This window comes from Elgaria multicarinata, chromosome 5 (assembly GCF_023053635.1).
Source record: "Elgaria multicarinata webbii isolate HBS135686 ecotype San Diego chromosome 5, rElgMul1.1.pri, whole genome shotgun sequence".
NCBI classification, from domain to species: Eukaryota; Metazoa; Chordata; class Lepidosauria; order Squamata; family Anguidae; genus Elgaria; species Elgaria multicarinata.
In genome coordinates this window covers 127,458,370-127,482,099 of record NC_086175.1, presented here as the reverse complement: position 1 = coordinate 127,482,099, position 23,730 = coordinate 127,458,370, and the positions used below count along the sequence as shown (strand labels likewise).

General features: G+C 41.7%; 1 protein-coding gene across 8 annotated transcripts in view; it reads right to left on the bottom strand.

Moving 5' to 3' along the window:
* DLG2 (discs large MAGUK scaffold protein 2) overlaps positions 1-23,730 on the bottom strand; it is a 1,258,440-nt gene that overhangs the window by 413,400 nt on the left and 821,310 nt on the right. The gene's annotated exons all lie outside the window — the stretch shown is intronic.

Sequence of the window (23,730 nt, the reverse complement as noted above, 5' to 3'; positions counted from 1 at the left end):
TGTTAAGTTGACGAATCTCTCCCAGCAAGCCATTCCACAAACTGGGAGCGGCAGAAGAAAAGGTCCTCTGGGTAATAGTTGTCAGCCTTGTTTTTGTTGGCTGGAGTAAATTCTTCCCAGAGGACCTGAGTGTGCCGGGCGGGTTGTACAGGAGAAGGCGATCCCACAGGTAACCTGGACCCAAACCATGTAGGGCTTTAAAGGTGATAAACAACACTTTATACTCTGCCCGGAAACTAATTGGCAGCCAGTGAAGGGATTTTAAAGTTGGTGTAATGGGGTCACCCCTAGGTGTACCGGTGACCAACCTGGCTGCCATATTTTGAACTAGTTGAAGTTTCTGGACTAGGCACAAAGGTAGCCCTATGTAGAGCGCATTGCAGAAGTCGAGCCTCGAAGTTACCAGCACGTGCACTACTGTAGCCATACGGATGAATGAGCCTGGCCATTTTAGTTTCTCTCTGTTTCTCATTTTTTCATTCTTAGGACTGGTTCATTTTGAACTTTTAGAATTTCTCCAGTATTGACTTAATTTCATCTTGAACTTTGAGATTCTTTAGGGGGGAAAAAAATTGTAAGAAAATTAATAAGAGCTTTTGTGCACATTTCTCCTAACACATCCGTTTTGACTAATATACACGTTTGTTTGTTTTTTGCAAGCTATCTCCCTGAGATAATGCATTTTTAATGTTATTTCCACTGATATAATCATTTTTGATTGGAGAACCTGACTGCAAAATTCAGAGATGATTGAGTTTTGATTTGCACAATGGCTCAAAAAAGGGAGATTAGATTTGCATTCAAATTTGAACTGAACGGATTTATTCCCTGTCCCTCGGTAGCTGGTGTCTTTATTTATTTATTTATTTATTTATTTATTTATTTATTTATTTATTTACAATATATACCTCTCCCCATTGAAAATTTCAGAGCGGTGTACAAGATAAAATAAAAACAGAACAAAACACATTAAAATAGATTTTAAAAGAAGCAAAACGTACAGTGAACCATGGCTGGTAATTAAGGAAAGGCTTCCTGGAATAATGACATTTTCAGGTGACATCACATAACCCAACACATTTACAGCTTGAGCTGAAGGACAAGATGGCGCCCTGCATTCTGTCTACGTAAGCCAATGTGATTGACACTTACTTCAACACTATCAATGAGGACAGTGTCCTCCACTGAGGGTAGCAGGGTTGCTAAGGAAACTCACGGCGGGCTGTGTGGCAAACAGAGCTCTGTCCTCCAAAGCGCGAAAGGATGTCTCAGGGCACAAGAGAAATGGCCTGGTGGACTTTGCTGTCACTGCTCTTCCACATGCTACACCATCTGCCCTCCCACCCCATGGCTGCCTCATACTACTGAATGGTAGGACAGGCCCTGCCCATTACTTGTTTCGTGACGTCTTCATCATGAGCGAGGTTCATATCAAAATCTAGAAATTTCTGCTATTCCCTTCAGATGCTAATCTAGGGCCATGGCTGGACCAGGCCTATATCCCAGGATTGTCCCGGGATCAGCCCTGTACATCCAAATGACACACAGGGGATACTGGGAGCAGGCAGGGACGACCCCTCTATTTGCCTGGGATAATCCTTAGGTCTAGCTAAGGCCCAGGTTCCAGCATGTACAGCAAATGGTATCTGTTCCTGGAATTTGACCTTTAAAGCATTATGAGTGGGATACTATACATGACTACTCAGAAATAAGTGCCATTGATTTCAGTGGGACTTGCATGATGATGATGATGATGACAACGATGGTGATGATTATGATGATTGCATTTATATCCTGCAATTTTCCTTCAAGGAACCCAAGGCAGTGTACATAATCCTCCTTCTCTCCATTTCTATCCTCACAACAATAATCCTGTGAGGCAGGCTGGGCTGAGCATCTGTGACTGGCCCAAAGTCACCCAGAGGGTTTCCATGGCCGAGTGGGGACTAGAACATGGATCTCCCGACTCCCAGTCCAACACTTTAGCCACTACACCTCACTGACTTACTCCCAGGAAAGTGGGTATAGGATTGCAATGTAAATGATCTCTGTGACCTGGATACCTGTGAGAAGGTCTATCATTATAATACCAATTTCGCAGAAAATGGCTTACTTCAGCCCCTCTGCTCAGTCTTGTCATGTTCATACTGGGGAGGGGGAAAGAAGAGTGCAGGGGTAGAGTCCATCTGGAAAAGAGCCTTCAGCGTGGTGGCCCCCTTTCTATGGAACTCCTGAAAACATCCTTATTCCAGGAAACCCTTCTTGACTAACTCTCTCCCAAGACCAAATGCAAACTGATGGAGGGAACCTTGCATGAGTTGGGGAAGGAGAACACCTGGATGCAAATGGCTCTTTCCCCCTACTCCATACTGAACCAAACTAAGAGTCACATCTGTAACTGTGAGTGTTTTTGATTCTAGCCCCACCTATTTTTGAGTCTGGCCACACCCACTGCTGGAATTCAGACCGCTGACTGTTTTTGAATGACGTCATGTGAACCACAACAGGAAAAAGGATTCCCCACCCCCAAAAGAGGGTCTGAAAAATCTGCAGTGTAATCCAATAATGTTATTATCCAGTCTCTTAGTATTTGTGTAGCTAGGAAAATACAGTGTGTGTATATGGATTTTGCAAGAACCCATTCTGAGAGGAAGGGGGTGAAACTTTCGAAACTTCAGATCCCCTCCCCCCCCAGGTGATTTCAGCTGGCTTTTCCACAATCTGTATCAAGGTGGGTCTGCTCTTGGATTCTCCGGGTTGTTCTTTATTTGGGTAAAGCAATTTGTACAAACTGTGGTCACAATTTGCATGAATTATGCAAATTGCAACTGTAATGGGCATAATTTGCACAAAGTGCAGCCATGATTGGCACAAATTGAAGCTGTAATTTGTGAAAATCACAATTGCCATTTGCAGAAATTGCTTTTTACGCCCCTCCCAACTCTCCCAAAAAGGTTCCCAGATTTTGGGAACAACCCCCTGGCTTGGCTCACAAATGCCCCTGCCCATTGCATCACTACTGCAGAAAAGGTTCTGGTCTGATTAGGAAGGGATTTCAGTTCGAGTTAGAAGAAGCTAGACTTCCTTTCTGGAGTTCATGTGAATGAATTTGTGAATTTACAAATAAATGCACTCTAATCGTAAGCCCATGGTTTTCAATAGGAGTGACAAAAGTCCACTTAGACAGAGGGCTGTCCTCTATTTGAAGGTGTCCTTAATTTGAAATGCTACCCCATTCAATTTTGATTTTAAAATAAAGAACCATATGAGCTGTTTCCCATTAACATTTCGCACCTGCACAGCAGACTGAATGGGTAGACACACAGGTCATCTGAACAGTGTTCAGGTGACCTGTGTGTCTACCCATTCAGTGACCATATGAAAAGGAGGACAGGGCTCCTGGCTCTAACAGTTGCATAGAAAAGGTCATTTGTATATATGGAGAACCTGGTGAAATTCCCTCTTCATCACAACAGTTAAAGCTGTAGGAGCTATACTAGAGTGACCAGATTTAAAAGAGGGCAGGGCACCTGCAGCTGTAACTGGTGTGATGAAGAGAAAATTTCACCAGGTTCTCCATATATGCAAATGAAACCTGTAGAAATTCCCTTTTTAATACAACTGTTAAAGATACAGGAGCCCTGTCCTCCTTTTCATATGGTCACCCTACCGGTCACTGTCTTCCACATTTTGTTAAGATGCACTAAATTTCTATTTAATCCATAAAAAATTGCATATACACATATAAACTAGCATGTGCAAATCTATGCAAATTACTCCCCTCTTTCCTCTTCTCATTTGATGAATATAAGTAGCCACCCTCATTGTCTAACTCACCCTTTCCACATCTCTCCTCCTAACCTCTGTTCCTCTTTACCCTCCCCCTTCCCCAGACAAATTCCGAGAAGTGGGTAAAGAGGAACTATTCTAAAATAGTTAAGTGAAAGTTTGCATAAAACTTTAATTTGCAGCACAATCCTATGCATGTAGTCATTCAGGAGTAGTCATTCTTACCATAATTATTTATATGATTGTTTGCCGCCTTGGGAGGACTTTGTCAAGAATATTAACAGTAATAAATAAGTCTCATGAAGTGTGTAAAGGACTACAGAACTACGTTGTTGTTATTTTACACTCACTTCGGAGATGAACAACCCATCACATGATTTGAACTTTGACAGGCTTTGAATAAATAGCCAACCATTTGCATAGTTTGCATAAACATTAGGCTAAGGATGTGCAAATCAGTAAAAAGTTCTCCGAATCCCATCTCAAAGCTCAGTCCGATGTGACTCCATATCAGATTGCTTTTTTTTTTTTAATGGAAATCCATGCATATTTCCCCAGATGTATGCATTAGCTGTGAATTAAAAGAAAAGAAGTTAAGGATATACGTGTGAATTAAAATTTAATACCAATGAAATTAAATTATTAATACTTTAAAAGAACACACTTATACACTTACAAATGAAGTTATAATGAGCACTGTTTTTTTATTTTATTGCTTCATTTGTAAATGTGTAAGAGTGTTCTTTGAAAGTATTAATAATTTAATTTCATTGGTATTAAATTTTAATTCACACGTATATCTTTAACCTTTTCTTTTAATTCACAGCTAATGCATACATCTGGGGAAATTTGCATGGATTTCCATTAAAAAAAAAAGCAATAAAAAATTCCATTAAAAAAAAAAGTTATATCCTTAACTTCTTTTCTTTTAATTTTCTGTTTTTTGGTTAAGGTCAGCCCCTTGTTATTTGTGCTTGCCTTAACTGTGCATATCTTTCAAATTTGTGCATTTTTCTCCCATTGCTTAATGCGTAGTTGTGCACATTTTTCAAAAGTATGTATTTCACATGCGCATTTTTCAAATGAGTGCATGCTATGGAACACATTTTTTTTGGGGGGGGGGTGTCCAAAAATCACAGTGTAAGCTTCGAAAAGGACCGACCACAACCACAGTTTGATCTGCAAGGTGCAAACTGGATAAATTCTGATTAAAAATGAACTGAAAGGAATTTCTTAATCGTCATTACATTTGGCTACCAGTGTTGGAATAGGGCAAGCCCAACCAAATAACAGATTACTATAATCAAGAGAATTCTTAAACAATGGTTTCCAAGGCCAAATCTACACACCATTACAATCCCATCATGGTAATGCTCTATCCTTCTTGCGCATTTATACCTCGTAGGACGCACGACATTTGTTGTGGTGTTTTGGATAATGTGGATTAGAAAGCAGGAAATAACACTATGGCCTTAGCTAGATGAGGCAAAATCCTGGGGCGATTGCCAGGATTGTCCCTGTGCATTCACATGATGCACAGGGATCCCAGGATCCCGACATCAGGATGAGATCCCGGGTCCTGGGATCTCGTCCTATCCTTTGAGCCCAGTTTTTCCATAGTCCTGGGCTGAGCCAGAGACCATGGAATGTGTGGCCGGGCATTACAGTTTGTCCCGGTTCCTCATGGTTCCTCGTGAGGAGCCGGGACCCACACACGGGGTGCAGAGCTCCTCAGGAGCACTGTGCCCATCAGGGGTGGGGTGGGGGGAGTGGGGAAAATACTTTTTAAAACAACAACAACACCCTTACCTTTTGCGCACAAGCGCTCATGCGCATCTTCCCCTTTAAGAGAAAACAAAACAAAATGGCAGGCACGATGCCTCTCCCTCTGAGGTCGTTGCATGCCACGTGTAAACAGAGGGGGGATCTCATGATAAAAACATCATGAGATCTCCACCACTCTGTCGCGCAATAACAGGTTGGTCTAGTTAAGGTCTACAATTGTGGTATTTCGACCGTGCAATGGGTCACAACAATTATCAATGCACGTCAACACCGCTATAAAGCAGTAGTGTAGATCTAGCCTTGGTTGCAGACAACCCAAATCTGCTGGATCCATGTTCAGTGCCTGCTTATTTATTTGCTTTGTTTTTCAATCAGTTTATTTCTGAATTTCACTTCAGTGCCCTCTTTTTCCCTCTGCCCAACATCCTGGTCTGTGTTTTTAAGCCTTTTTCCTTTGCTTCCAGCCCAGTCTTTTGCACATTACTCCTGTAACCTGAGTACAGATCCTCTTCCTCCCTTCAGGCCGATTGTCCCGTCCCTCTGAGTTAATATGATGCAAAGGCTTCCAGCTGGGATGTTTTTAGCTGTTGGCAGATAAGGCAGCTGACAGTTGCTCTGACAGATTGGAACTCTACTACTGGGACGAAACTAGTGCAGACAATATTTTGGCTTGTTTGAGGGAGGGAAGAGGGAGGAATCATGAGCAAGAGGAGGGGGAAGACAATTGGGAATACCCCCCTCCCCAATCTAAGCACCACTATTAATCTATAAATATATATATTCGTTATTTAAAATGATTCTTTTATGCTGCCTTGAAGAGCAGAGCCCTCTCAAGGTGGTGTACCAATTAAGAGCAATGCAAATATATGCAAGAACAATAGAAAACCCAAAACATATTCACTAAAATACTAAACAAAACAGACAGGACCCAAATAACCTGCTGTCAGGATGAGGCCTGGCCTCGCTGATTTGGTCTCAAGTTCTGGATCGGACTTGTTGCCTGAAGTAGAAGAAGGCCAGCTGAGACAGAGAGCAGGGCAGGAAGTTCTCCAATATATGCCCCCCCCACCCTAGGTAACTCGGGCCACAGCTAGACCTAAGGTTTATCCTGGGATCATCCAGGGTTCGCCCCTGCCTGAGCACTGGATCCCCTGTGTGTCACCTAGATGAACAGGTTTGACCCCTGGGCGATCCAGGGATAAACCTTAGGTCTAGCAATGGCCTCAGTCTTTGTCGAAGTGGGAGGAAGCATCGGAATTGACAGATCACAGAGTCCACCGAAGGGTCAAGCAGGAGGAGTTGAGAAGAGGTGAGAGGCGGTTTGCCAGACTAGCTGCACAACAGAACTTATGACATGAGGACCCTCCCTGAAGGAGGAGTCCAGTAAAACCCTATCAGGCACGGTGGAAAACCATCCATTTAATGGATAGGTAACTGCCTTGCTTTGCTAGGCTCATTAAGCTTAGAGGAGAACTCCTAGCATTTCTGCTCTCTTCAGGTGTGAAGAGGTGTGTTGTTTTTTTTTACCAAATAAAGATTTTGTGGATTGCACAGTGGACCTCTTTGTTGTCTCAGGCCTTAGCTAGACCTAAGGTTTATCCCGGGACCGTCCCAGGGTCGTCCCTGCCTGCTCCTGGGATATCCTGTGTCATTAACATGAACAGGGATGACCCCAGGATGATCCTGGGATAAACCTTAGGTCTAGCTAAGGCCATAGATCTCAGGGGAAGGGCTTAGAATCAAAGACCTGCTACCCAAAGATTACGGAAAGGCCTGCAAAAACAACTGCGTCTTCACAGCCTATGAAGTTGAGGTGCTGTAGCTCAATGGGAGAGTCCCTACGTTGCATGCAGAAGGTCCCAAGTATAATACCTGGGATCTCCAGGTAGGGCTGGAAAAAACCCTGCCTGAAACTCTGGAAAGCTGTTGCCAGTTAGTGTTGTCAGTACTAGGCTAGATGGATCAGTGGTCTGACTCAGAAGGGGGCAGCTCCCTATATTCCTGTGTAGCCCCTCATGGAAGCTGTTTCCATTTTTAAAGGAAAAGAACCCCACGGACATATAACCACTTTCAGTGTACCATTCATCACTGGTGGAAAGTATGTGTGTTTTGTCCTCCGATATTGGTTCCTGAGTACAATATATTTCTTAGGCCCCAGACAAGCATCAGACATGTCAGCTTCTGTAATATTCCAGTGAAGGACCAGAGACAGTCAGCTCTGGTCTGCCAATGGGCCAATCCATGACTTACCAGGGGAAAAGAAGATACTGTATATCAGAAAAGAAGTGCATCCCTCTCCTCTGTTATCACTAACATATGCAACCATTCAAAATTAACTTTGGGTTGCAATTGTAAGTGTCCAACATTCACACATGCTGGCAAACTGACAAGGGGCACTCAATCAATTTATATTGTATTTTATATTATGGTTTTATACTGTTGTATACTGTTGTTTTATACTTTGAATGGAGAGCTCCGGCTATTGGGCGGTATAGAAATGTAATAAATAAATAATAAATAAATAAATAAATAAATAAATAAATAAATAAATCAGTGAGTCTTCTTTGATTTAGGAAATCTCACAGTGAAGAGCTTAACGGTCACAACCTTCTAAAATACATAAACTCACTCTGGGGCCACAGCTAGACCTGAGGTTTATCCTGGGATCATCCAGGGCTCGCCCCTGCCTGAGCACTGGATCCCCTGTGTGTCACCAAGATGAACAGGTTTGACCCCTGGGTGATCCAGGAATAAGCCTTAGGTCTAGCTATGGCCTAGGTTTCAGCCAGAATTAGTCAGAACTTTAAAGGAGCTATGCAAGGTGCACTGCAGGATCTACACTACTGCTTTATAGTGGTACTGAAGTGCACTGACAACTGTTGGGGCTCAGGACACATCTACACCAAGCAGGATATAACACTATGAAAGTGGTATGAAAGCAGTACATGGAATGTGTCAGTGGGTCCCAACAGTTGTCAGTGCACTTCAATATCACTATAAAGCAGTACTGTGGCTCCTGCCTTTTATATACCGCTTTCATATCGTTTCCATAGTGGAATATCCTGCTTGGTGTAGATGATCCCATGGTTCCTCACGTTGTCCCCTGCTGTCACTGGTTGCTTACTGGAGTATGGGCCCTTGCTGCTGCCCAGCCATGTCCCCCCACGCACCCTTGATGTCAATTCTGATAGCTCTCTCTCACTGTTGTCCCCTACTGATGTGTAGAAGGTGCTATACAGTTTTGGCCCAAGGCAGCACCTCTCTTCATACATCCGTAAGTTTGTCCACGTATTTTATTAAACAAATGCACGGTTTGCAATATTACCCAGCAGTAAAGATGAAAAGTGTATCTAGACCAGAGCAGACATCTTCAACAGCATCTGCATGAGGCCTGAAGAGTGGAACCACTACAATTAACAAGCAGAGCTCCCCCTTTCCAGGCATTTCTTCGTCATGGCTTGAAATTAGCGATGATTCATATACATGTTGGTGCAGTAAAGCCCCGATACACCAAAGGACGATCTAAATGTCAAACGAAAGCCGCGGCACATTGCGAACAAATGTGTCAAGCGCCTAGTATTTCAATTTGCAGCATGTAACGTTTTCACTACTTTTATTTTTTGTGGCTTTAACTGTCCTGGGAATGTCAGGTGTTGGGCGGTATACAAATACTGCCACGAATGTGCCGCTGGACACTTTTCTTGGTGTCTGTCAAGGTGACCTACCCTTGAAAAACAACATTCTTACCAGCAAGCTGTGTTCGCTGGGAAATAGGTTTCTGCTGGTTCTGAAAACTGTGGGTTAAAAGAAGTGGAGGCTATTTCAGTGAAGTGGTGAATCTGCTCTGGGTTTCAGCCAGAATTAGTCAGAGCTTTAAAGGAACTATCCAAGGTGCCAGACTCATTTTGGAGATCAGGTTCAGGACTCTGGATAGCTCCCTTAGAGTTTATTTATTTATTGCATTTATATCCCGCCTTTTTTCCTCCAAGGAACCCAGGACAGCATACATAATCCTCCTCCTCTCCACTTTAACCTCACAACAACAACCCTGTGAGATGGGATGGGCTGAGAGTCTGTGACTGGCCCAAAGTCACCCAGTGGGTTTCCATGGCCGAGTGGGGACCAGAACCCAGATCTCCTGACTCCCAGTCCAACACTCTAGCCACTACACCACACTGGCTCTGACTGTTCCGAGTTCTGACTGTTCTGACTGAAACCCAGAATGGATTCCCTGCCCCACTGAAATAGGAGCGACCAGCCTCCACAGGTTCAAAGGACTTGTTTAGTGTACTGGAGCTCAGATCCCACCTCTGCCTTTTGGGCTGGCTACATGCCCTTTGCCACACTTCACATGGCAGCCATTTTGTGACAGTGCAGAGGCCAGTTTCTCAATTGCCAAATGTGCCCATGCCACAGCCCAAAAAGGTTGCCTACCCTGGCTCTATGAAGTTCTTAGTGCTGATCATTGCTCAGCTGGAGGTACATTGCAATAAGTGAATCTACACAGAGTTTGATCCAACATTCAATATAGAAAGAATGGTATAAGAACAGCATTTCCCTCTGTAGAAGAAAGTGACACAATTAATCATTCAAGATTCCTAACTTAGGCCAACAGTTAGGGTAGGTAGATCTCAGTTCCAGTACCTAAATATTTAGTCCAGTGCAGCAAATATTCCAGCACAACCCTCTAAAATTATCAGCAACATGACCAGTTCTGACACAAATCCATTAAACTGATCAATTTGTAATGCACAAGAAATGTCTGTTCAATATTTGTTTTATTCCTCATGAAACTGTTGATGCTATGATGGGGTTACGGCAATAAAATGATGTATTATATAGAACAATCCATCTGATTAATGCAGAGCTACAGAGGAATGTTTAAATCACGTTAAAGCATCAATGTCTTCCATGTTTCTTGCATTGGGTTTTTTTTTTAATAATAATACTAATAATAATAGCAATTCATTTGTCAATATTTGAAAGACAAGTGTTCAAAATATCTATAAATGTTATGACAGTCTTGATTAAGTTAAAATAAATAGTCATATTACCATTATAATCCCCTTGTACACAGAAAGCATATGAAACTCCATGCACAAGAGGGAATCGCTTTACTCGTGACCCATTTCCTCTCTCCTTTGGTGGCCCCTGACCTGGTCCTATAGTAACGTGCTCATTTCCTTGGCTTTAATGGGGGGCTCTTCTGTGCCTCTAATAGGACTATCTGCTACCCAGACATAGTGCCACTACTGAAAAGGCCCTCTCCGTGGCCTTTATTTATTTTGGGGATTGATTTGATTTGTACCCTGCCTTTCTCCCCAGAAAAATGCCACTCAAGACACCTAGTCGCCCTGCCATGCACAGAGCAAAGGTGTTGCTCTTGGGTGGGCTGCTCTTACCACTGGTCTAATAATGCAATCTAAAGAGCCATTGGCTGTCTGAACTATTAATCTCAGGTACTACATAGATAGGGTGACCATATGAAAAGGAGGACAGGGCTCCTGTATCTTTAACAGTTGTATTGAAAAGGGAATTTCAGCAGGTGTCCTTTGTATATATGGAGAACCTGGTGAAATTTCCTCTTCCTCACAACAGTTAAAGCTGCAGAAGCTGTACTAGAGTGACCAGATTTAAAAGAGGGCAGGGCACCTGCAGCTTTAACTGTTGTGAGGAAGAGGAAATTTCACCAGGTGCTACTCTCCATTTAAAAAGTTTCCAGGTCAAGCTTGTTTGCTGATTTGGGCAATTAAAAGATTCTTCTTCTTGCTAGCTCTAAACAGATTCCACCATGACCCCCTCTGCTTTTGCCTCAACCCACCGTTCCCTGAAGATGAGCTGAATCTGACAGTGTGGCCGTAATGGCATAGGGCCCATTCAGATGACACTGAAGAGAGCTGGCAGTTGCACAATTTAGGCTATTCAGGCTGCTCCATACTGCTAGCTCTATGATTGCAACCTGTTAACCACAGGTGCATGTCAGACGACACCTTAAGCCAACGTTAGTGCTGCTACTCTGCTGCAGAACAGCATTAGCGAAGCTGAACGCAATTTGGTTAGCGGAGACACCTTGTTATGGAAAATGCAGTCAGACAACACCGTTAAACCTGCGACTTAACAGAAAACCCTTAACTAGGGTGACCATATAAAAAGGAGGACAGGGCTCCTGTATCTTTAACAGTTGCATAGAGAAGGGAATTTCAGCAGGAGTCATTTGTATATATGGAGAACCTGGTGAAATTTCCTCTTCCTCACAACAGTTAAAGCTGCAGGAGCTATACTAGAGTGACCAGATTTAAAAGAGGGCAGGGCACCTGCAGCTTTAACTGCTGTGATGAAGAGGAAATTTCACCAGGTTCTCCATATATACAAATGGCACCTGCTGAAATTTCCTTTTCAATACAACTGTTAAAGATACAGGAGCCCTGTCCACCTTTTCATATGGTCACCCTACCTTAACCAGCATGGTTAAGGGTGTTGTCTGAACAGGGCCATTATCAAAATGTAACTTGATGCAAACCCACAGCACCAACCGCCCACGACTTCTCCACTTAATACAGTTCTGGAATTTTCAAAATAATATTCCTTGCACAATGCCACAAAATTGATCCAACCTTGGCAGCAATGCAAACAGCTAGTAGGAAAAGGGTATCAAGGATTTACATGCACCCAGTGGGACTTTTGGACTTTCCCCCTCTTTGAAGAAGAGATTCCCATTCTTGTGTGTTTCCAAAGTGATCTACTGAGAAGTGTGACAAATCGCTGTTCAAGAAATACAAGGACAGAGCATCCCCTAGGGTCATGTATAAAATCTTCATAGAAAGTGATCGCATGAGTAATAAACTTTTTTCTTTTATTTTATTTCTTTTTTTTTTTTTGAAATAGATGTTATCTATTTCTAGCATTGGTCGACATTTTTTGTTTTTTTTAAAAAAATGATTAAAAACAGGGATGGACAAATCTGATAAAATTTCAGATTCTCCTATCTTTAGTTCAGTTCATCCCAGATTTGAGAATTTTTCCAGTCTTAAGTTTGGCTGTTCCCAAACTTGGAGAATTAAGAAAACAAAACAAAACATTTCTGCATGAAAACGTGAACACTTTTGAATGCACTTTTGAATACAATTTTGCCTAATCCCCTCCTGTTATTGGTAAGCACCATGGAACTTCATAATTCCAGAAATGAAAATCATTTACAACAAGCTGGAATAAGTTTAAAGAATTAGCAGCACTAGTAATTGATCAACAGGCTTCACTCAATCAATGTGTGTTTTGAAATAATAATAATAATAATAATAATAATAATAATAATAATAATGGATTTTGCGGTGATGTTGAAAGGGTATTGTTGATACACCTCCGCATTCTATATCCTTGGGCAACTAAAAAATGTAGTTTAGTAGTGAGAACGTTCAACTATTTGTTTACACATTTCAACAGTGGTTCTGATCCGACCTCTAATTGGAAAGTTTGACAGCAGTCTGTTTATTGGAATGAATTAAGAACTGTGTTTATCCAGATTAAGGCACCAGATTGATTTTGAGTCATCTGGGGCGAGCACTTTCCAATTAGTTTAAGTCACTGTTACGTGGGGGATGATGGAGAAATCCACAAAGGAATCAAATGAGTTTGGATTCCTTTGAATCTGACATGCAGATTCCACAACGGAGTGGCTTTACCCAAATTGCATAGATTCCATAGACCTGAGGACAAATAGTTTTATTTTTGGAATTTTATGCAAATTTTGTCATACAAAAGTAAGCAAAATAACAAAAACCCAGCTGAAAATTCGCATTTCCCTCCATAAGTTGAAGCATGAAAATTCACATGGAGGTATTTGCACATTTTACAGGGGATTTGCTCATTTCTGCAAGTGTTGATGCAAGCTGGTGCAATGTGGCTGGAAGTCTTTGGGAGAAAGTGCTGGGACAGGGGCCTGATCCTGCAAGGAGACAGCACTTCTGGTCCTAGAAGTCTTTCCGGAGGAGCCACGGGTAGCAGGCATGCAGCCGTACAAGGCATTATGCTCACAGTTTACTGGGCCAAGAGATAAGGAGTGGGAAGAGGAGCTTGGGCAGTGTTGCCAAATGCAAAACAAGTTTCACAGAGCAAGGAGCAAACTCTGAAGCCAGGCCTCTATAGGGCCTGGTGGGCATAAGAAAACTCAGGCTGGATCAGAGGAAGGACCATCTAGTCCGTCATTCTGAACAACCAGATGCCCAAATGAGAAGCACACAAGTAGGACTTGGATGCAATAGTACTTCCCCTTCATATTCCCCATAAACTAGACAATGATGAGGCCTTGTGGTCTGCAGACCGAGTGCTCAGCGAGGCTGGTAACGCAGCCCAGACAGAACCTCCAAACCACAGGTCGCAGTCTGCCAGGCTTGTCATAGGAAAAAAAGAGCACCAATGTTTAGGGACAGATGGTTCTGTCAACCTTGTGGCCACTAAGATCTGTCGTGTTTCCCCAATACCTCTTGCCTTATTGGGAGACAATAAAGAGGTCTGCCGTGTAATCCACAAAGCTTTATTCAGGCAATAAACATCTCTTCCCACCTGAAAAGTGTCTAAACTCTAGGAATACTCTATTCGGCCCTGGTTAGGCCTCATCTAGAGTATTGCGTCCAGTTCTGGGCTCCACAATTCAAGAAGGATGCAGACAAGCTGGAGCGTGTCCAGAGGAGGGCAACCAGGATGATCAGGGGTCTGGAAACAAAGCCCTATGAAGAGAGATTGAAAGAACTGGGCATGTTTAGCCTGGAGAAGAGAAGATGGAGGGGATGTTAAGTATATGAAAAGAAATACTTGTTAAGTCATTAAAATTGTGTGTGTATAGCTATCTCAAAGTTAAACAGAGAAAGTATATTTGTAGGCAATTACTTTGAGATAGAGGCTGTTCTGGGAATCTTGCTAAGATTCTAAGTTAGCTTCATCACAGCTGTATGTAATGTAGATAAGAATTGTGTAGATCTGTATATAGTTTCTCACTTGTGTAAAATAGAACTGAACACTGCTTACTGATCACTGCTCTATGATCACTGCTCTCTGTGTATGCCTCAGTGTGCTGATCTGAACTGATCTGAATTGAACTGCACAGAAGCCTGAAGGAAATAAACCAGCTCTGCTGTGTAAGACCTGCGTGATGTGTGTTTGTTTCTGAGCACAAACAGAGTTCCAAAGAGAGAAAAGTTCTGGCACAATAACCCAACAAAGGTTATGGGCCCAGTCCAGTCTAGACCAGCCTAGACCAGCCTACGCCAGCCTACGCCAGCCTAACCCAGGCAGAAGAACCAGAACTTGGTGGGAACGGTGCAGTATCAGAACCAGAACCAGGAGTCTGCTAAAACAGAAAACTGTTGATGAAGGAAGACATCAAGCTAAAGCCAGTGCTGCAAAGTGAAGAAAAATCTCAGTCGGCTGACTCTGAGGAGGACTCTGAGCAGGAGGACGGTGAGATACCAATTCCTAAAGCAGAGGGAATGGCAGGAGCTAATATGTCTGGTTTGCATCAATTGTTAGAAAAGCTGAATGACTCTAACTATGCATTATGGTCTTACAAAATGCAAATGTATCTGATTCAGGCTGAACTGTGGTATGTAGTCACAGAGGATCCACCAGATAGAGCAGATCCACAGAATGCTAAATGGTTTAAGGACGATGCAAAAGCAATGGCAGATATTGCATTAGCTGTGGAAGACTCTCAAATTTCCTTCATTCAGTTTTTGAATACATCAAAAGAGTGCTAGAATGCGCTACAAGCTGTATATCAAAGAGAAACAGCGGGCAATAAAATAATTCTAACCCGGAAGCTGTATGGAATGAAGCTGAAACCAGGGGAGTCTATGTCAAACCATTTGAAAAGCATGAGAGAAATCTTCAATCAACTCAGGGCACGAGGGATGGAGTTTACAACTATACACCAAGTCTATGTGATTTTGTCAAGTCTTGATTCATCGTACGACGCGGTTGTCACCATGATGGAAAGTCAAGAAGAGAAAAATTTAACCCTCGAGTATGTAGCTAGAAAACTACTGAAAACCTATGAAAGAAGACAAGCTTCAAAACAACAGAGCCTTAAACATCCTGTGGCTGAATTTCAACAAAGCCATAAATCTTCTGATGTGGTGGCTGCATTAAAGGCAAGGAAATGCTTTAATTGTGGTTCCACAGAACATTTACGGCGGGATTGCAACAACAACAAGAAGAAAAAGCAGTCAACAGCAAAGTGGAGAGAAGAAAACAACATGAATGAAGCTGAATCAACAAAGAAGTGTCTTCTAGCAAGAGTCAAAGAGACAATGAATCCTTGGTTTTTGGACTCTGGAGCTTCAATAAGTATGGCAAAAGACAAACTTTCATTTGTAACCTTGGAAACTTCTACTTCAGAGCAAAAGTGTGTTACCCTTGCAAATAGAACAAAAATCCAGATTTGTGGTGTAAGTAATGTATATTTTGATTGTCTAAGAGTTGAACTACAAAGTGTTTTATATGTACCAGAATTAGAAACAAACCTTCTAAGTGTGTTTCAGTTAACAGAAATGAAATATGAGGTTTGTTTTACTGAAGAAAATTGTACTATAAAACAGAGAAACAAGGTGTGTGTGCAGAGAATAATAAAAGAATCTTTGTATGTGATTAATACTTGTACAAAAAATGAAGTTGTAGCCAGCAAAGTCACAACAAAAACAATAGCCAATTGCAAACCACACCAAGAGTGTATCCATTTAACTCATAAAAGGTTTGGTCATGCTAACTATAAAACAATTTCTAAGATTCCAGAATTGTGTGAAGGGGTGAAAATCAAACCATGTTCTAACTATGTAGAATGTAATGTATGCAGTGAAACCAAGTGTCATAAGTCAAACATTCCAAAACATAATGAGAGAACAACAAAAAGAATTTTTGAATTAATTCATGCAGATCTTGCAGGTCCTTTTGAGACAAGTCAAAGAGGAAACAGATTTTTCTTGTCTATTGTTGATGATTACAGTAGATTTGGATTTGTGTATGTGTTAAAACAGAAGAGTGAAACTTTTAGAAAGTTTAAAGCCTTTGTTAAGTAGAGTAAAAATAGATTTAAAGAACCTATAGCTAATCTAAGAACGGACCGGGGAGGTGAATTTCTCAGCAACCAATTTAAAAAATTCCTCAGTGATGAGGGTATACAACATGACCTTACTGCTCCATATTCACCATTTCAAAATGGAGTTGCAGAAAAGAAAAACAGAACCTTGCAGAACATGTTAAGAGCTCTATTGAGAGAGTCAAGATTGTCTAACCTGTTCTGGGCAGAAGCTTTGTCCACCTCAAATTATTTGTTAAACAGGCTTTACCACTCTGTACATGAAAAAACTCCATATGAAATGTTTTACAAAAGAAAACCTAGAATGTCACATATAAGAGTTTTTAGAAGTAAATGTTTTGCTCATATTCAGAAAGAAAACAGACCAAGAAAGCTAGCTCAGAGAGGTTTAGAATGTAAACTGTTGGGATATGATACACAAACAAAAAGCTATCGTTTGTGGTCTCCATATCACAAAAGTGTAATTGTGAGCAGAGATGTAGTTTTTCATAAACAAATGCAAAAAACAAAACAGTATGTAAGTTTGCCTGTAGAACAGAAAACTGTAGAAACAGAAGAAATTCCTGAACAATCTCAGCAAGAGAGGGAGGGGGAAGAAACTGTAAAGAAAGAAACTATGCCTATAACTATGCCAAGACGATCAGAAAAAGAACGCAAAGCTCCAATTCGTTACTCAGATGAATACCAAAGCAAACAGGTTTCTCATAGAGCTTTACTAATAGCCTATGAACCTACTTCATTTGAAGAAATTCAAGAAATGGAACCTACAGAAGCTCAGAGCTGGCATGAAGCAATGTCAGAGGAAATCAGAGCAATAGAAAAAAATGAAACGTAAGAGCTAGTACCTTTACCTGAAAGTCGTAAAGCCATTACCTATAAATGGGTATTCAAAATAAAACAAAATAAGAAAAGACAGATAGAACATTACAGAGCAAGATTAATAGCAAGAAGATTTGCTCAAAAATATCTAATAGATTTTGAAGAAGTTTATGCACCTACAACAAAATACTCAAGTGTAAAACTTTTGTTAAAAATTACAGCAGAAAAACAATTGAATGTATTTCATTTTGACATCAAAACAGCTTTCTTATATAGAGATTTAACTGAGGAAATTTACATGACTCAACCAAAAGGTTTTATTAAAAATCCAAGGTTAGTTTGTAAATTGAAAAAATCCATATATAGTTTGAAACAAGCAGCAAAGTGTTAGAATAAGAAACTAAACAATGTATTGATCAAAATAGGTTTTAAACAAAGCAAAGCTGATCATTGTTTGTACACAAAACAAGATGGTTCAAATGTAGTGTATTTGCTGATTTATGTAGATGATTTGTTACTGGTTTTTAATGAAGAAGAACAGAAAAACACATTTGTAAACCAGCTGCAAAGACATTTTGAGTTAAAAGACCTTAGTTCAGTGAAAAGTTATTTAAGAATGCAAATTTCAAAAGATTCTAACACAGGGTCATTTCTGATTGAACAAAGTGGCAAAATTAAAAAATTGCTAGAAGAACACAGCATAGAGAATTGTAAAATTGTTGCCACTCCTATGGTCACTGATTTTCAAAATCAGACAGACAGTACTGAAATAGAAGACATACAGAAATATCAGAGTGTGATTAGAAGTTTACTTTATCTAACAAACCTAAGTAGACCAGATATTACATTTACTATAAATCTTTTAAGCAAAAAAATGACAAAACCTTCTGTAACTGATTGGACAGCTATAAAACGTGTATTGAGATATCTAAAAAGTACAATCAATCACAAATTAGAAATATCTACACACAAAGATGGAAATTTCTGTGTTTATGCAGATGCTGACTGGGCTAACGCAATTGACAGAAAGTCTACCAGTAGAGCAGCATTCTTTTACAATCGATCTTTGATTGATTGGTATACAAAAAAACAAAATTGTGTAGCAACCTCTAGTGCAGAAGCAGAATATATCAGTTTATCTCTGGCTTGTAATGAGATTGAGTAATATAAACAATTATTTGCTGATCTAAAGTTAGAAATTGAGACACCAGTAACCATATTTGAAGATAATCAAGCATATATTAGTATAGCTACATCTGAAAAGTGTAAACCAAGAACTAAACATGTAGATGTTCGTTATTCTCATATGAAAGATATAATTCAGAAGAGCTAGATTAAGCTTGAATATTGTCCATCTGAAATGATGTTAGCTGATTTATTCACAAAACCAATATCAATGGTAAAACACAAAGAGATGCTTTTAAAGCTGGGTCTCAGATTGTAACACAATTTAAACAACATGCGCAAGAAGAAGACTGTTAAGTATATGAAAAGAAATACTTGCTAAGTCATTAAAATTGTGTGTGTATAGCTATCTCAAAGTTAAACAGAGAAAGTATATCTGTAGGCAATTACTTTGAGATAGAGGCTGTTCTGGGAACCTTGCCAAGATTCTAAGTTAGCCTCATCACAGCTGTATGTAATGTAGATAAGAATTGTGTAGATCTGTATATAGTTTCTCACTTGTGTAAAATAGAACTGAACACTGCTTACTGATCACTGCTCTATGATCACTGCTCTCTGTGTATGCCTCAGTGTGCTGATCTGAACTGATCTGAATTGAACTGCACAGAAGCCTGAAGGAAATAAACCAGCTCTGCTGTGTAAGACCTGCGTGATGTGTGTTTGTTTCTGAGCACAAACAGAGTTCCAAAGAGAGAAAAGTTCTGGCACAATAACCTAACAGGGGAGACATGATAGCACTCTTCAAATACTTAAAAGGTTGATACACAGAGCAGGGCCAGGATCTCTTCTCGATCCTCCCAGAGTGCAGGACACAGAATAATGGGCTCAAGTTAAAGGAAGCCAGATTCCAGCTGGACATCAGGAAAAACTTCCTGACTGTTAGAGCAGTACGACAATGGAACCAGTTACCTAGGGAGGCTGTGGGCTCTCCCACACTAGAGGTATTCAAGAGGCAGCTGGACAACCAGGGTGGATTCCTGCACTGAGCAGGACTCGATGGCCTTGTAGGCCCCTTCCAACTCTGCTATTCTATGATTCTATGATCAATGTTGTGTCACTCAAGCAGATGTCCAAAAAAAGAACAATTGGTTCCCACCAATATGCAGAACAACAGTGAACCTAGAATGAAATGTGGTGAACAAGACCGACTTTGTCTCATCTTTAAATTGGATGCCTGTAATAATTCATCAAAGCGAATTCTGTAAAATCCATCCACCGATTCAGCATTACATTTGCTTGGCAATCGTGTTTCATATCCTTAACAAGAACACCACTGGAAAAAGAAAAAGAAAGGGGTGGGGGAATCATCCGAAAGCATTTTCAAATAAAATGAGACTGAACAGTACTCATTATATAGAGAGGGAATTATTCTTTTTTATGAAAGGTTTCACTTTGTTCACTCATGCAATAAAACATGCTGCAGACGAACTGAAAAGATGAATAGCCCGTAAAAATACAATCAAAAGTGACAGCTTATCTTCACTTCTTCGCAGATTCATCAGCTCAGAAATATTAAAAATTTCACTGGTTTATCTCCCAGAGTAACTTGACAGGAGCGCTTTCAGAATATCATTTAGGGTGCCTGGCGTTAGAGTGTTGTGTTTCTAATACTACTGTAGAGGCAAAAGTCAGTCACTCCAACCTATTATCCTTACATATATCTGAGCAGAGAGCGAAGACTTCAGCTAGGGAAGTCACCCAGCTTCCTGGATCCTATTCGCCGAACCTCAGTGTGCTCATGGACCCACCAGGCTCGGGGGGTTCTGGGAAGATCATGTTGTGTAAATGGTGGTGGTAAAGACATCAGGGAAGTTAGCCCAGAAGTGCTTCCCTCTTCTATAGCTTGGCAGCTAAGGATACCTGGTGACATCCCAACTTCATTGGCCAACAGGTGCCCAACGGAAATGGGACTATATCATAGCACAGCATTGCTCCCAGCATTCCTGGGGCAGCTGTCTTTCTCCTCCAGGAAAGTGTTGGTGGACAATGATACACCAACATATAACATCACTCTCAAAGACATTCTAGCCATCCTTTTGCCCCCAAAGGAAATGACATTCATGGTGGGGATGGAAGAAAACCATGCTTGCTACCTTGTCTACCCCACCTGAATGTTGACCTCACACAACTGAACTTCAGGGACATTTGTACCCAATGCTTCAGAAATGGGTCAGGAATGCCAGGTGCTCTAGGCTTAGGGTGACCATATGAAAAGGAGGACAGGGCTCCTGTATCTTTAAAGTTGTATAGAAAAGGGAATTTCAGCAAGTGTCATTTGAATGCATGTAGCACCTGGTGGAATTTTGTCTTCATCATAACAGTTAAAGCTGCAGGAGTCCTGCCCTCTTGACCAGATACAAAAGAGAGGAGGGCACCTGCAGCTTTAACTATTGCGATGAAGAGGGAATTTCACCAGATGCTGTATGCATACAAACGACACCTGCTGAAAATCCCTTTTCTCTACAATGGTTAAAGATACAGGAGCCCTGTCCTCCTTTTCACATGGTCACCCTATCTAGGCTAGATGCTTTACCTTTGCATTAATGGGGCATTTACAGCTGCCATTGACACAGTGGAGGTGAAGTGTGTGGTTTCTGGAGGCTCCAGAAATTGTGCATTCCCCCCCCCCATTGCATTTATGGTGGCCATCAGTAACGCTGCAGGGGGAAGTGCAGCCAGGGCGGGCCGTTGTCAAGCACTCGCTGGGCCAAAACTAGCCTCAGTAGAGATCCACAAGGCTCAGTGAGTGGGATAGTGGGGAATGGCAGTGGCGAAGGGTGAGCGTTTGGAGATTGTCCGGAAAGTGCGAACTCAGCAAAATCCGGATCCAAAACATACTGAAACAAATTTCTCAGACATCCCTAGAGATGGCAACTGATGCTCACTCTGATGGAGGTATGGCTGTCAAAAGAGACTTCGGGGTGCTGTACACCTGGACTCCTGAAGCCAGGCCTCATCTCCCTTCCCTTTCCTCACCCTCTCATTGTCTTTCCTCATTGCTACGTAGCTTCTTGGACCTCAGTTGAGAATAGCAGGGGAAGGAACAGAGGCCCAGTGAGTGGCACTGCACACCATCACTACGGAACGCATGTCAACGTTCTCATATTTGTGTCTTGGCCAGAAGCTTGGCAACAGCCCAACCCACCTCACAGGGTTGTTGTGGTGAGGACAAAACGGAGAGAAAGAAGATTATGTATGCCACCTTGTGTTCCTTGGAGGAAAATAAAAGGCGGGATATAAATGCAATGCAATAACAGTTGACTCTCCCACTATCGCCACATTACTTCAGCTGTATGAACACATCTTCCAGCTTAGCGCAACTTGCATTCTCAAATTAAAACACAAAAGAAGGACAAGATACCTTTTCCTAAGCTAGTTCTGCTGATATTGGGTCTCTACGTTACACACTGCTCTTTCATCCATTTCTACTTGATGAAGAACCACGTAACATGAAAACCTGACTTGCATTTGCACCGATATAAGTGGTTGCAATCAACGCTATTTACATTCCCCGAGACCACCATGGCAACAGAGATAAATCCACTGAGCCCCTGCATCTACTAATTTGGGATCTGAACACTAAAGTTGTGCCTCGTTTTAAGACATACCTTCTTCATGCAATTGGCAGTAGATCCCGTGAGTGTCAGCAGTCATAGTAATAGGCAAGGTATACTGGAAAAAGAAACCCAATTTGGAAAAGATATACAGATAGTGTAAGCATGTAGATGGGTAAGTGTATATTCCTGACAGAGCAACTTCTGCTAGATGTACATGAAGAGGTAAAAGTGTACTTCAATAATACCAATTGGTATTATCACATAAGATACACACATGCTTCACCCACACATAACTTTGCCAAAGTGTACTTTTTTTTTCAGGCATTTCAGATCATAATTTCAATGTCACACAACAGAATCTGTTTGGGGCCAATTAAAACCTAACAATGTACTGGAGGTGACTTTTAACATCCCCAGAAAACAAACCTCCGTCATGCCTCATTGTCTAAGTGAAGAAGGCACTGCAGGCTATTAAAATTCAGATGGAGCAACAAACATGATTAAGGAACTCAGGAAGATTGACAGCTTTTTCTACGTAATGGCAGCAGAATCAGAGAACTGCCAATAAAGCTCGATTAAACGGAGACTGAAGGACTGGCAAAACAGCCAGGACAAGAGAACCATCAACATATATTTGAAAGAAACAAAGGCCCACTCGGCATGAAAAGTATTCATTTTAGTAGAGCAAAAATAGGCAGCTGCATGAACACTATACAGGGAAAGAGATTCAAAGCTATGCAGAGTATGGGACAGAAAACTAGACTTTTGATGCAACGTAGAAAGCACCTTCACTCTCCTCTCCTTTTATGATCCAGGGCTGGCATCAGGGTCAGCATGGCTGAGCTTCTACCAAGAGCCACATCCTGCAGGGGACCCCAATCTGTCCCACACAGCTTCTGGGGTTCCCCTCCAGGGGCTGAGATTCAGGCTCCAAGTACCGCCCCTTGGAGGAATCCCCATGGAGATCAGAGATAATAGTGGGGCATGCCAGCTATGGAACCCAACATTATTATCTCTTATCTCAGTAGCAGGGGTGGGAGGCTGCGGGAGTTGGTATTTGCCCATGTCAAGGTGAGCGGATGCTCTTCCCTGGGCGGGCAACTTCTGCCACCTCTTATCACTGCTGCTATCTCCAATTTCAGTTCGGAGATAGTAGTAGTGATGCAGGCAGTCTGGGTCTTGTTCCATTTTTCCATGCTGGAAGGACGCAAAGTTCCACGCTTCCTTTTCCCACTATGAAAAACAAAACAAAATGGGGTGTGTGTGTGTGATATCAGAAGGCCATGCCTCGTGAAATCATCTGGCCTGTGGTGAGCCTGGTGGGGGCAATCATAAGAACATAGGAAGAGCCCTGCCGGATCAAACCAAGGGTCCATCTAAACAAGCATTCTGTTGACACAGTGGTCAACCAGCTGTCAACAGGAAACCCACAAGCATGGCACTAGTGCAACAGTACCCTCCCTCCCATATTCCCCAGCATACTGCCTCTGATCCTGGAGGTAGCACACA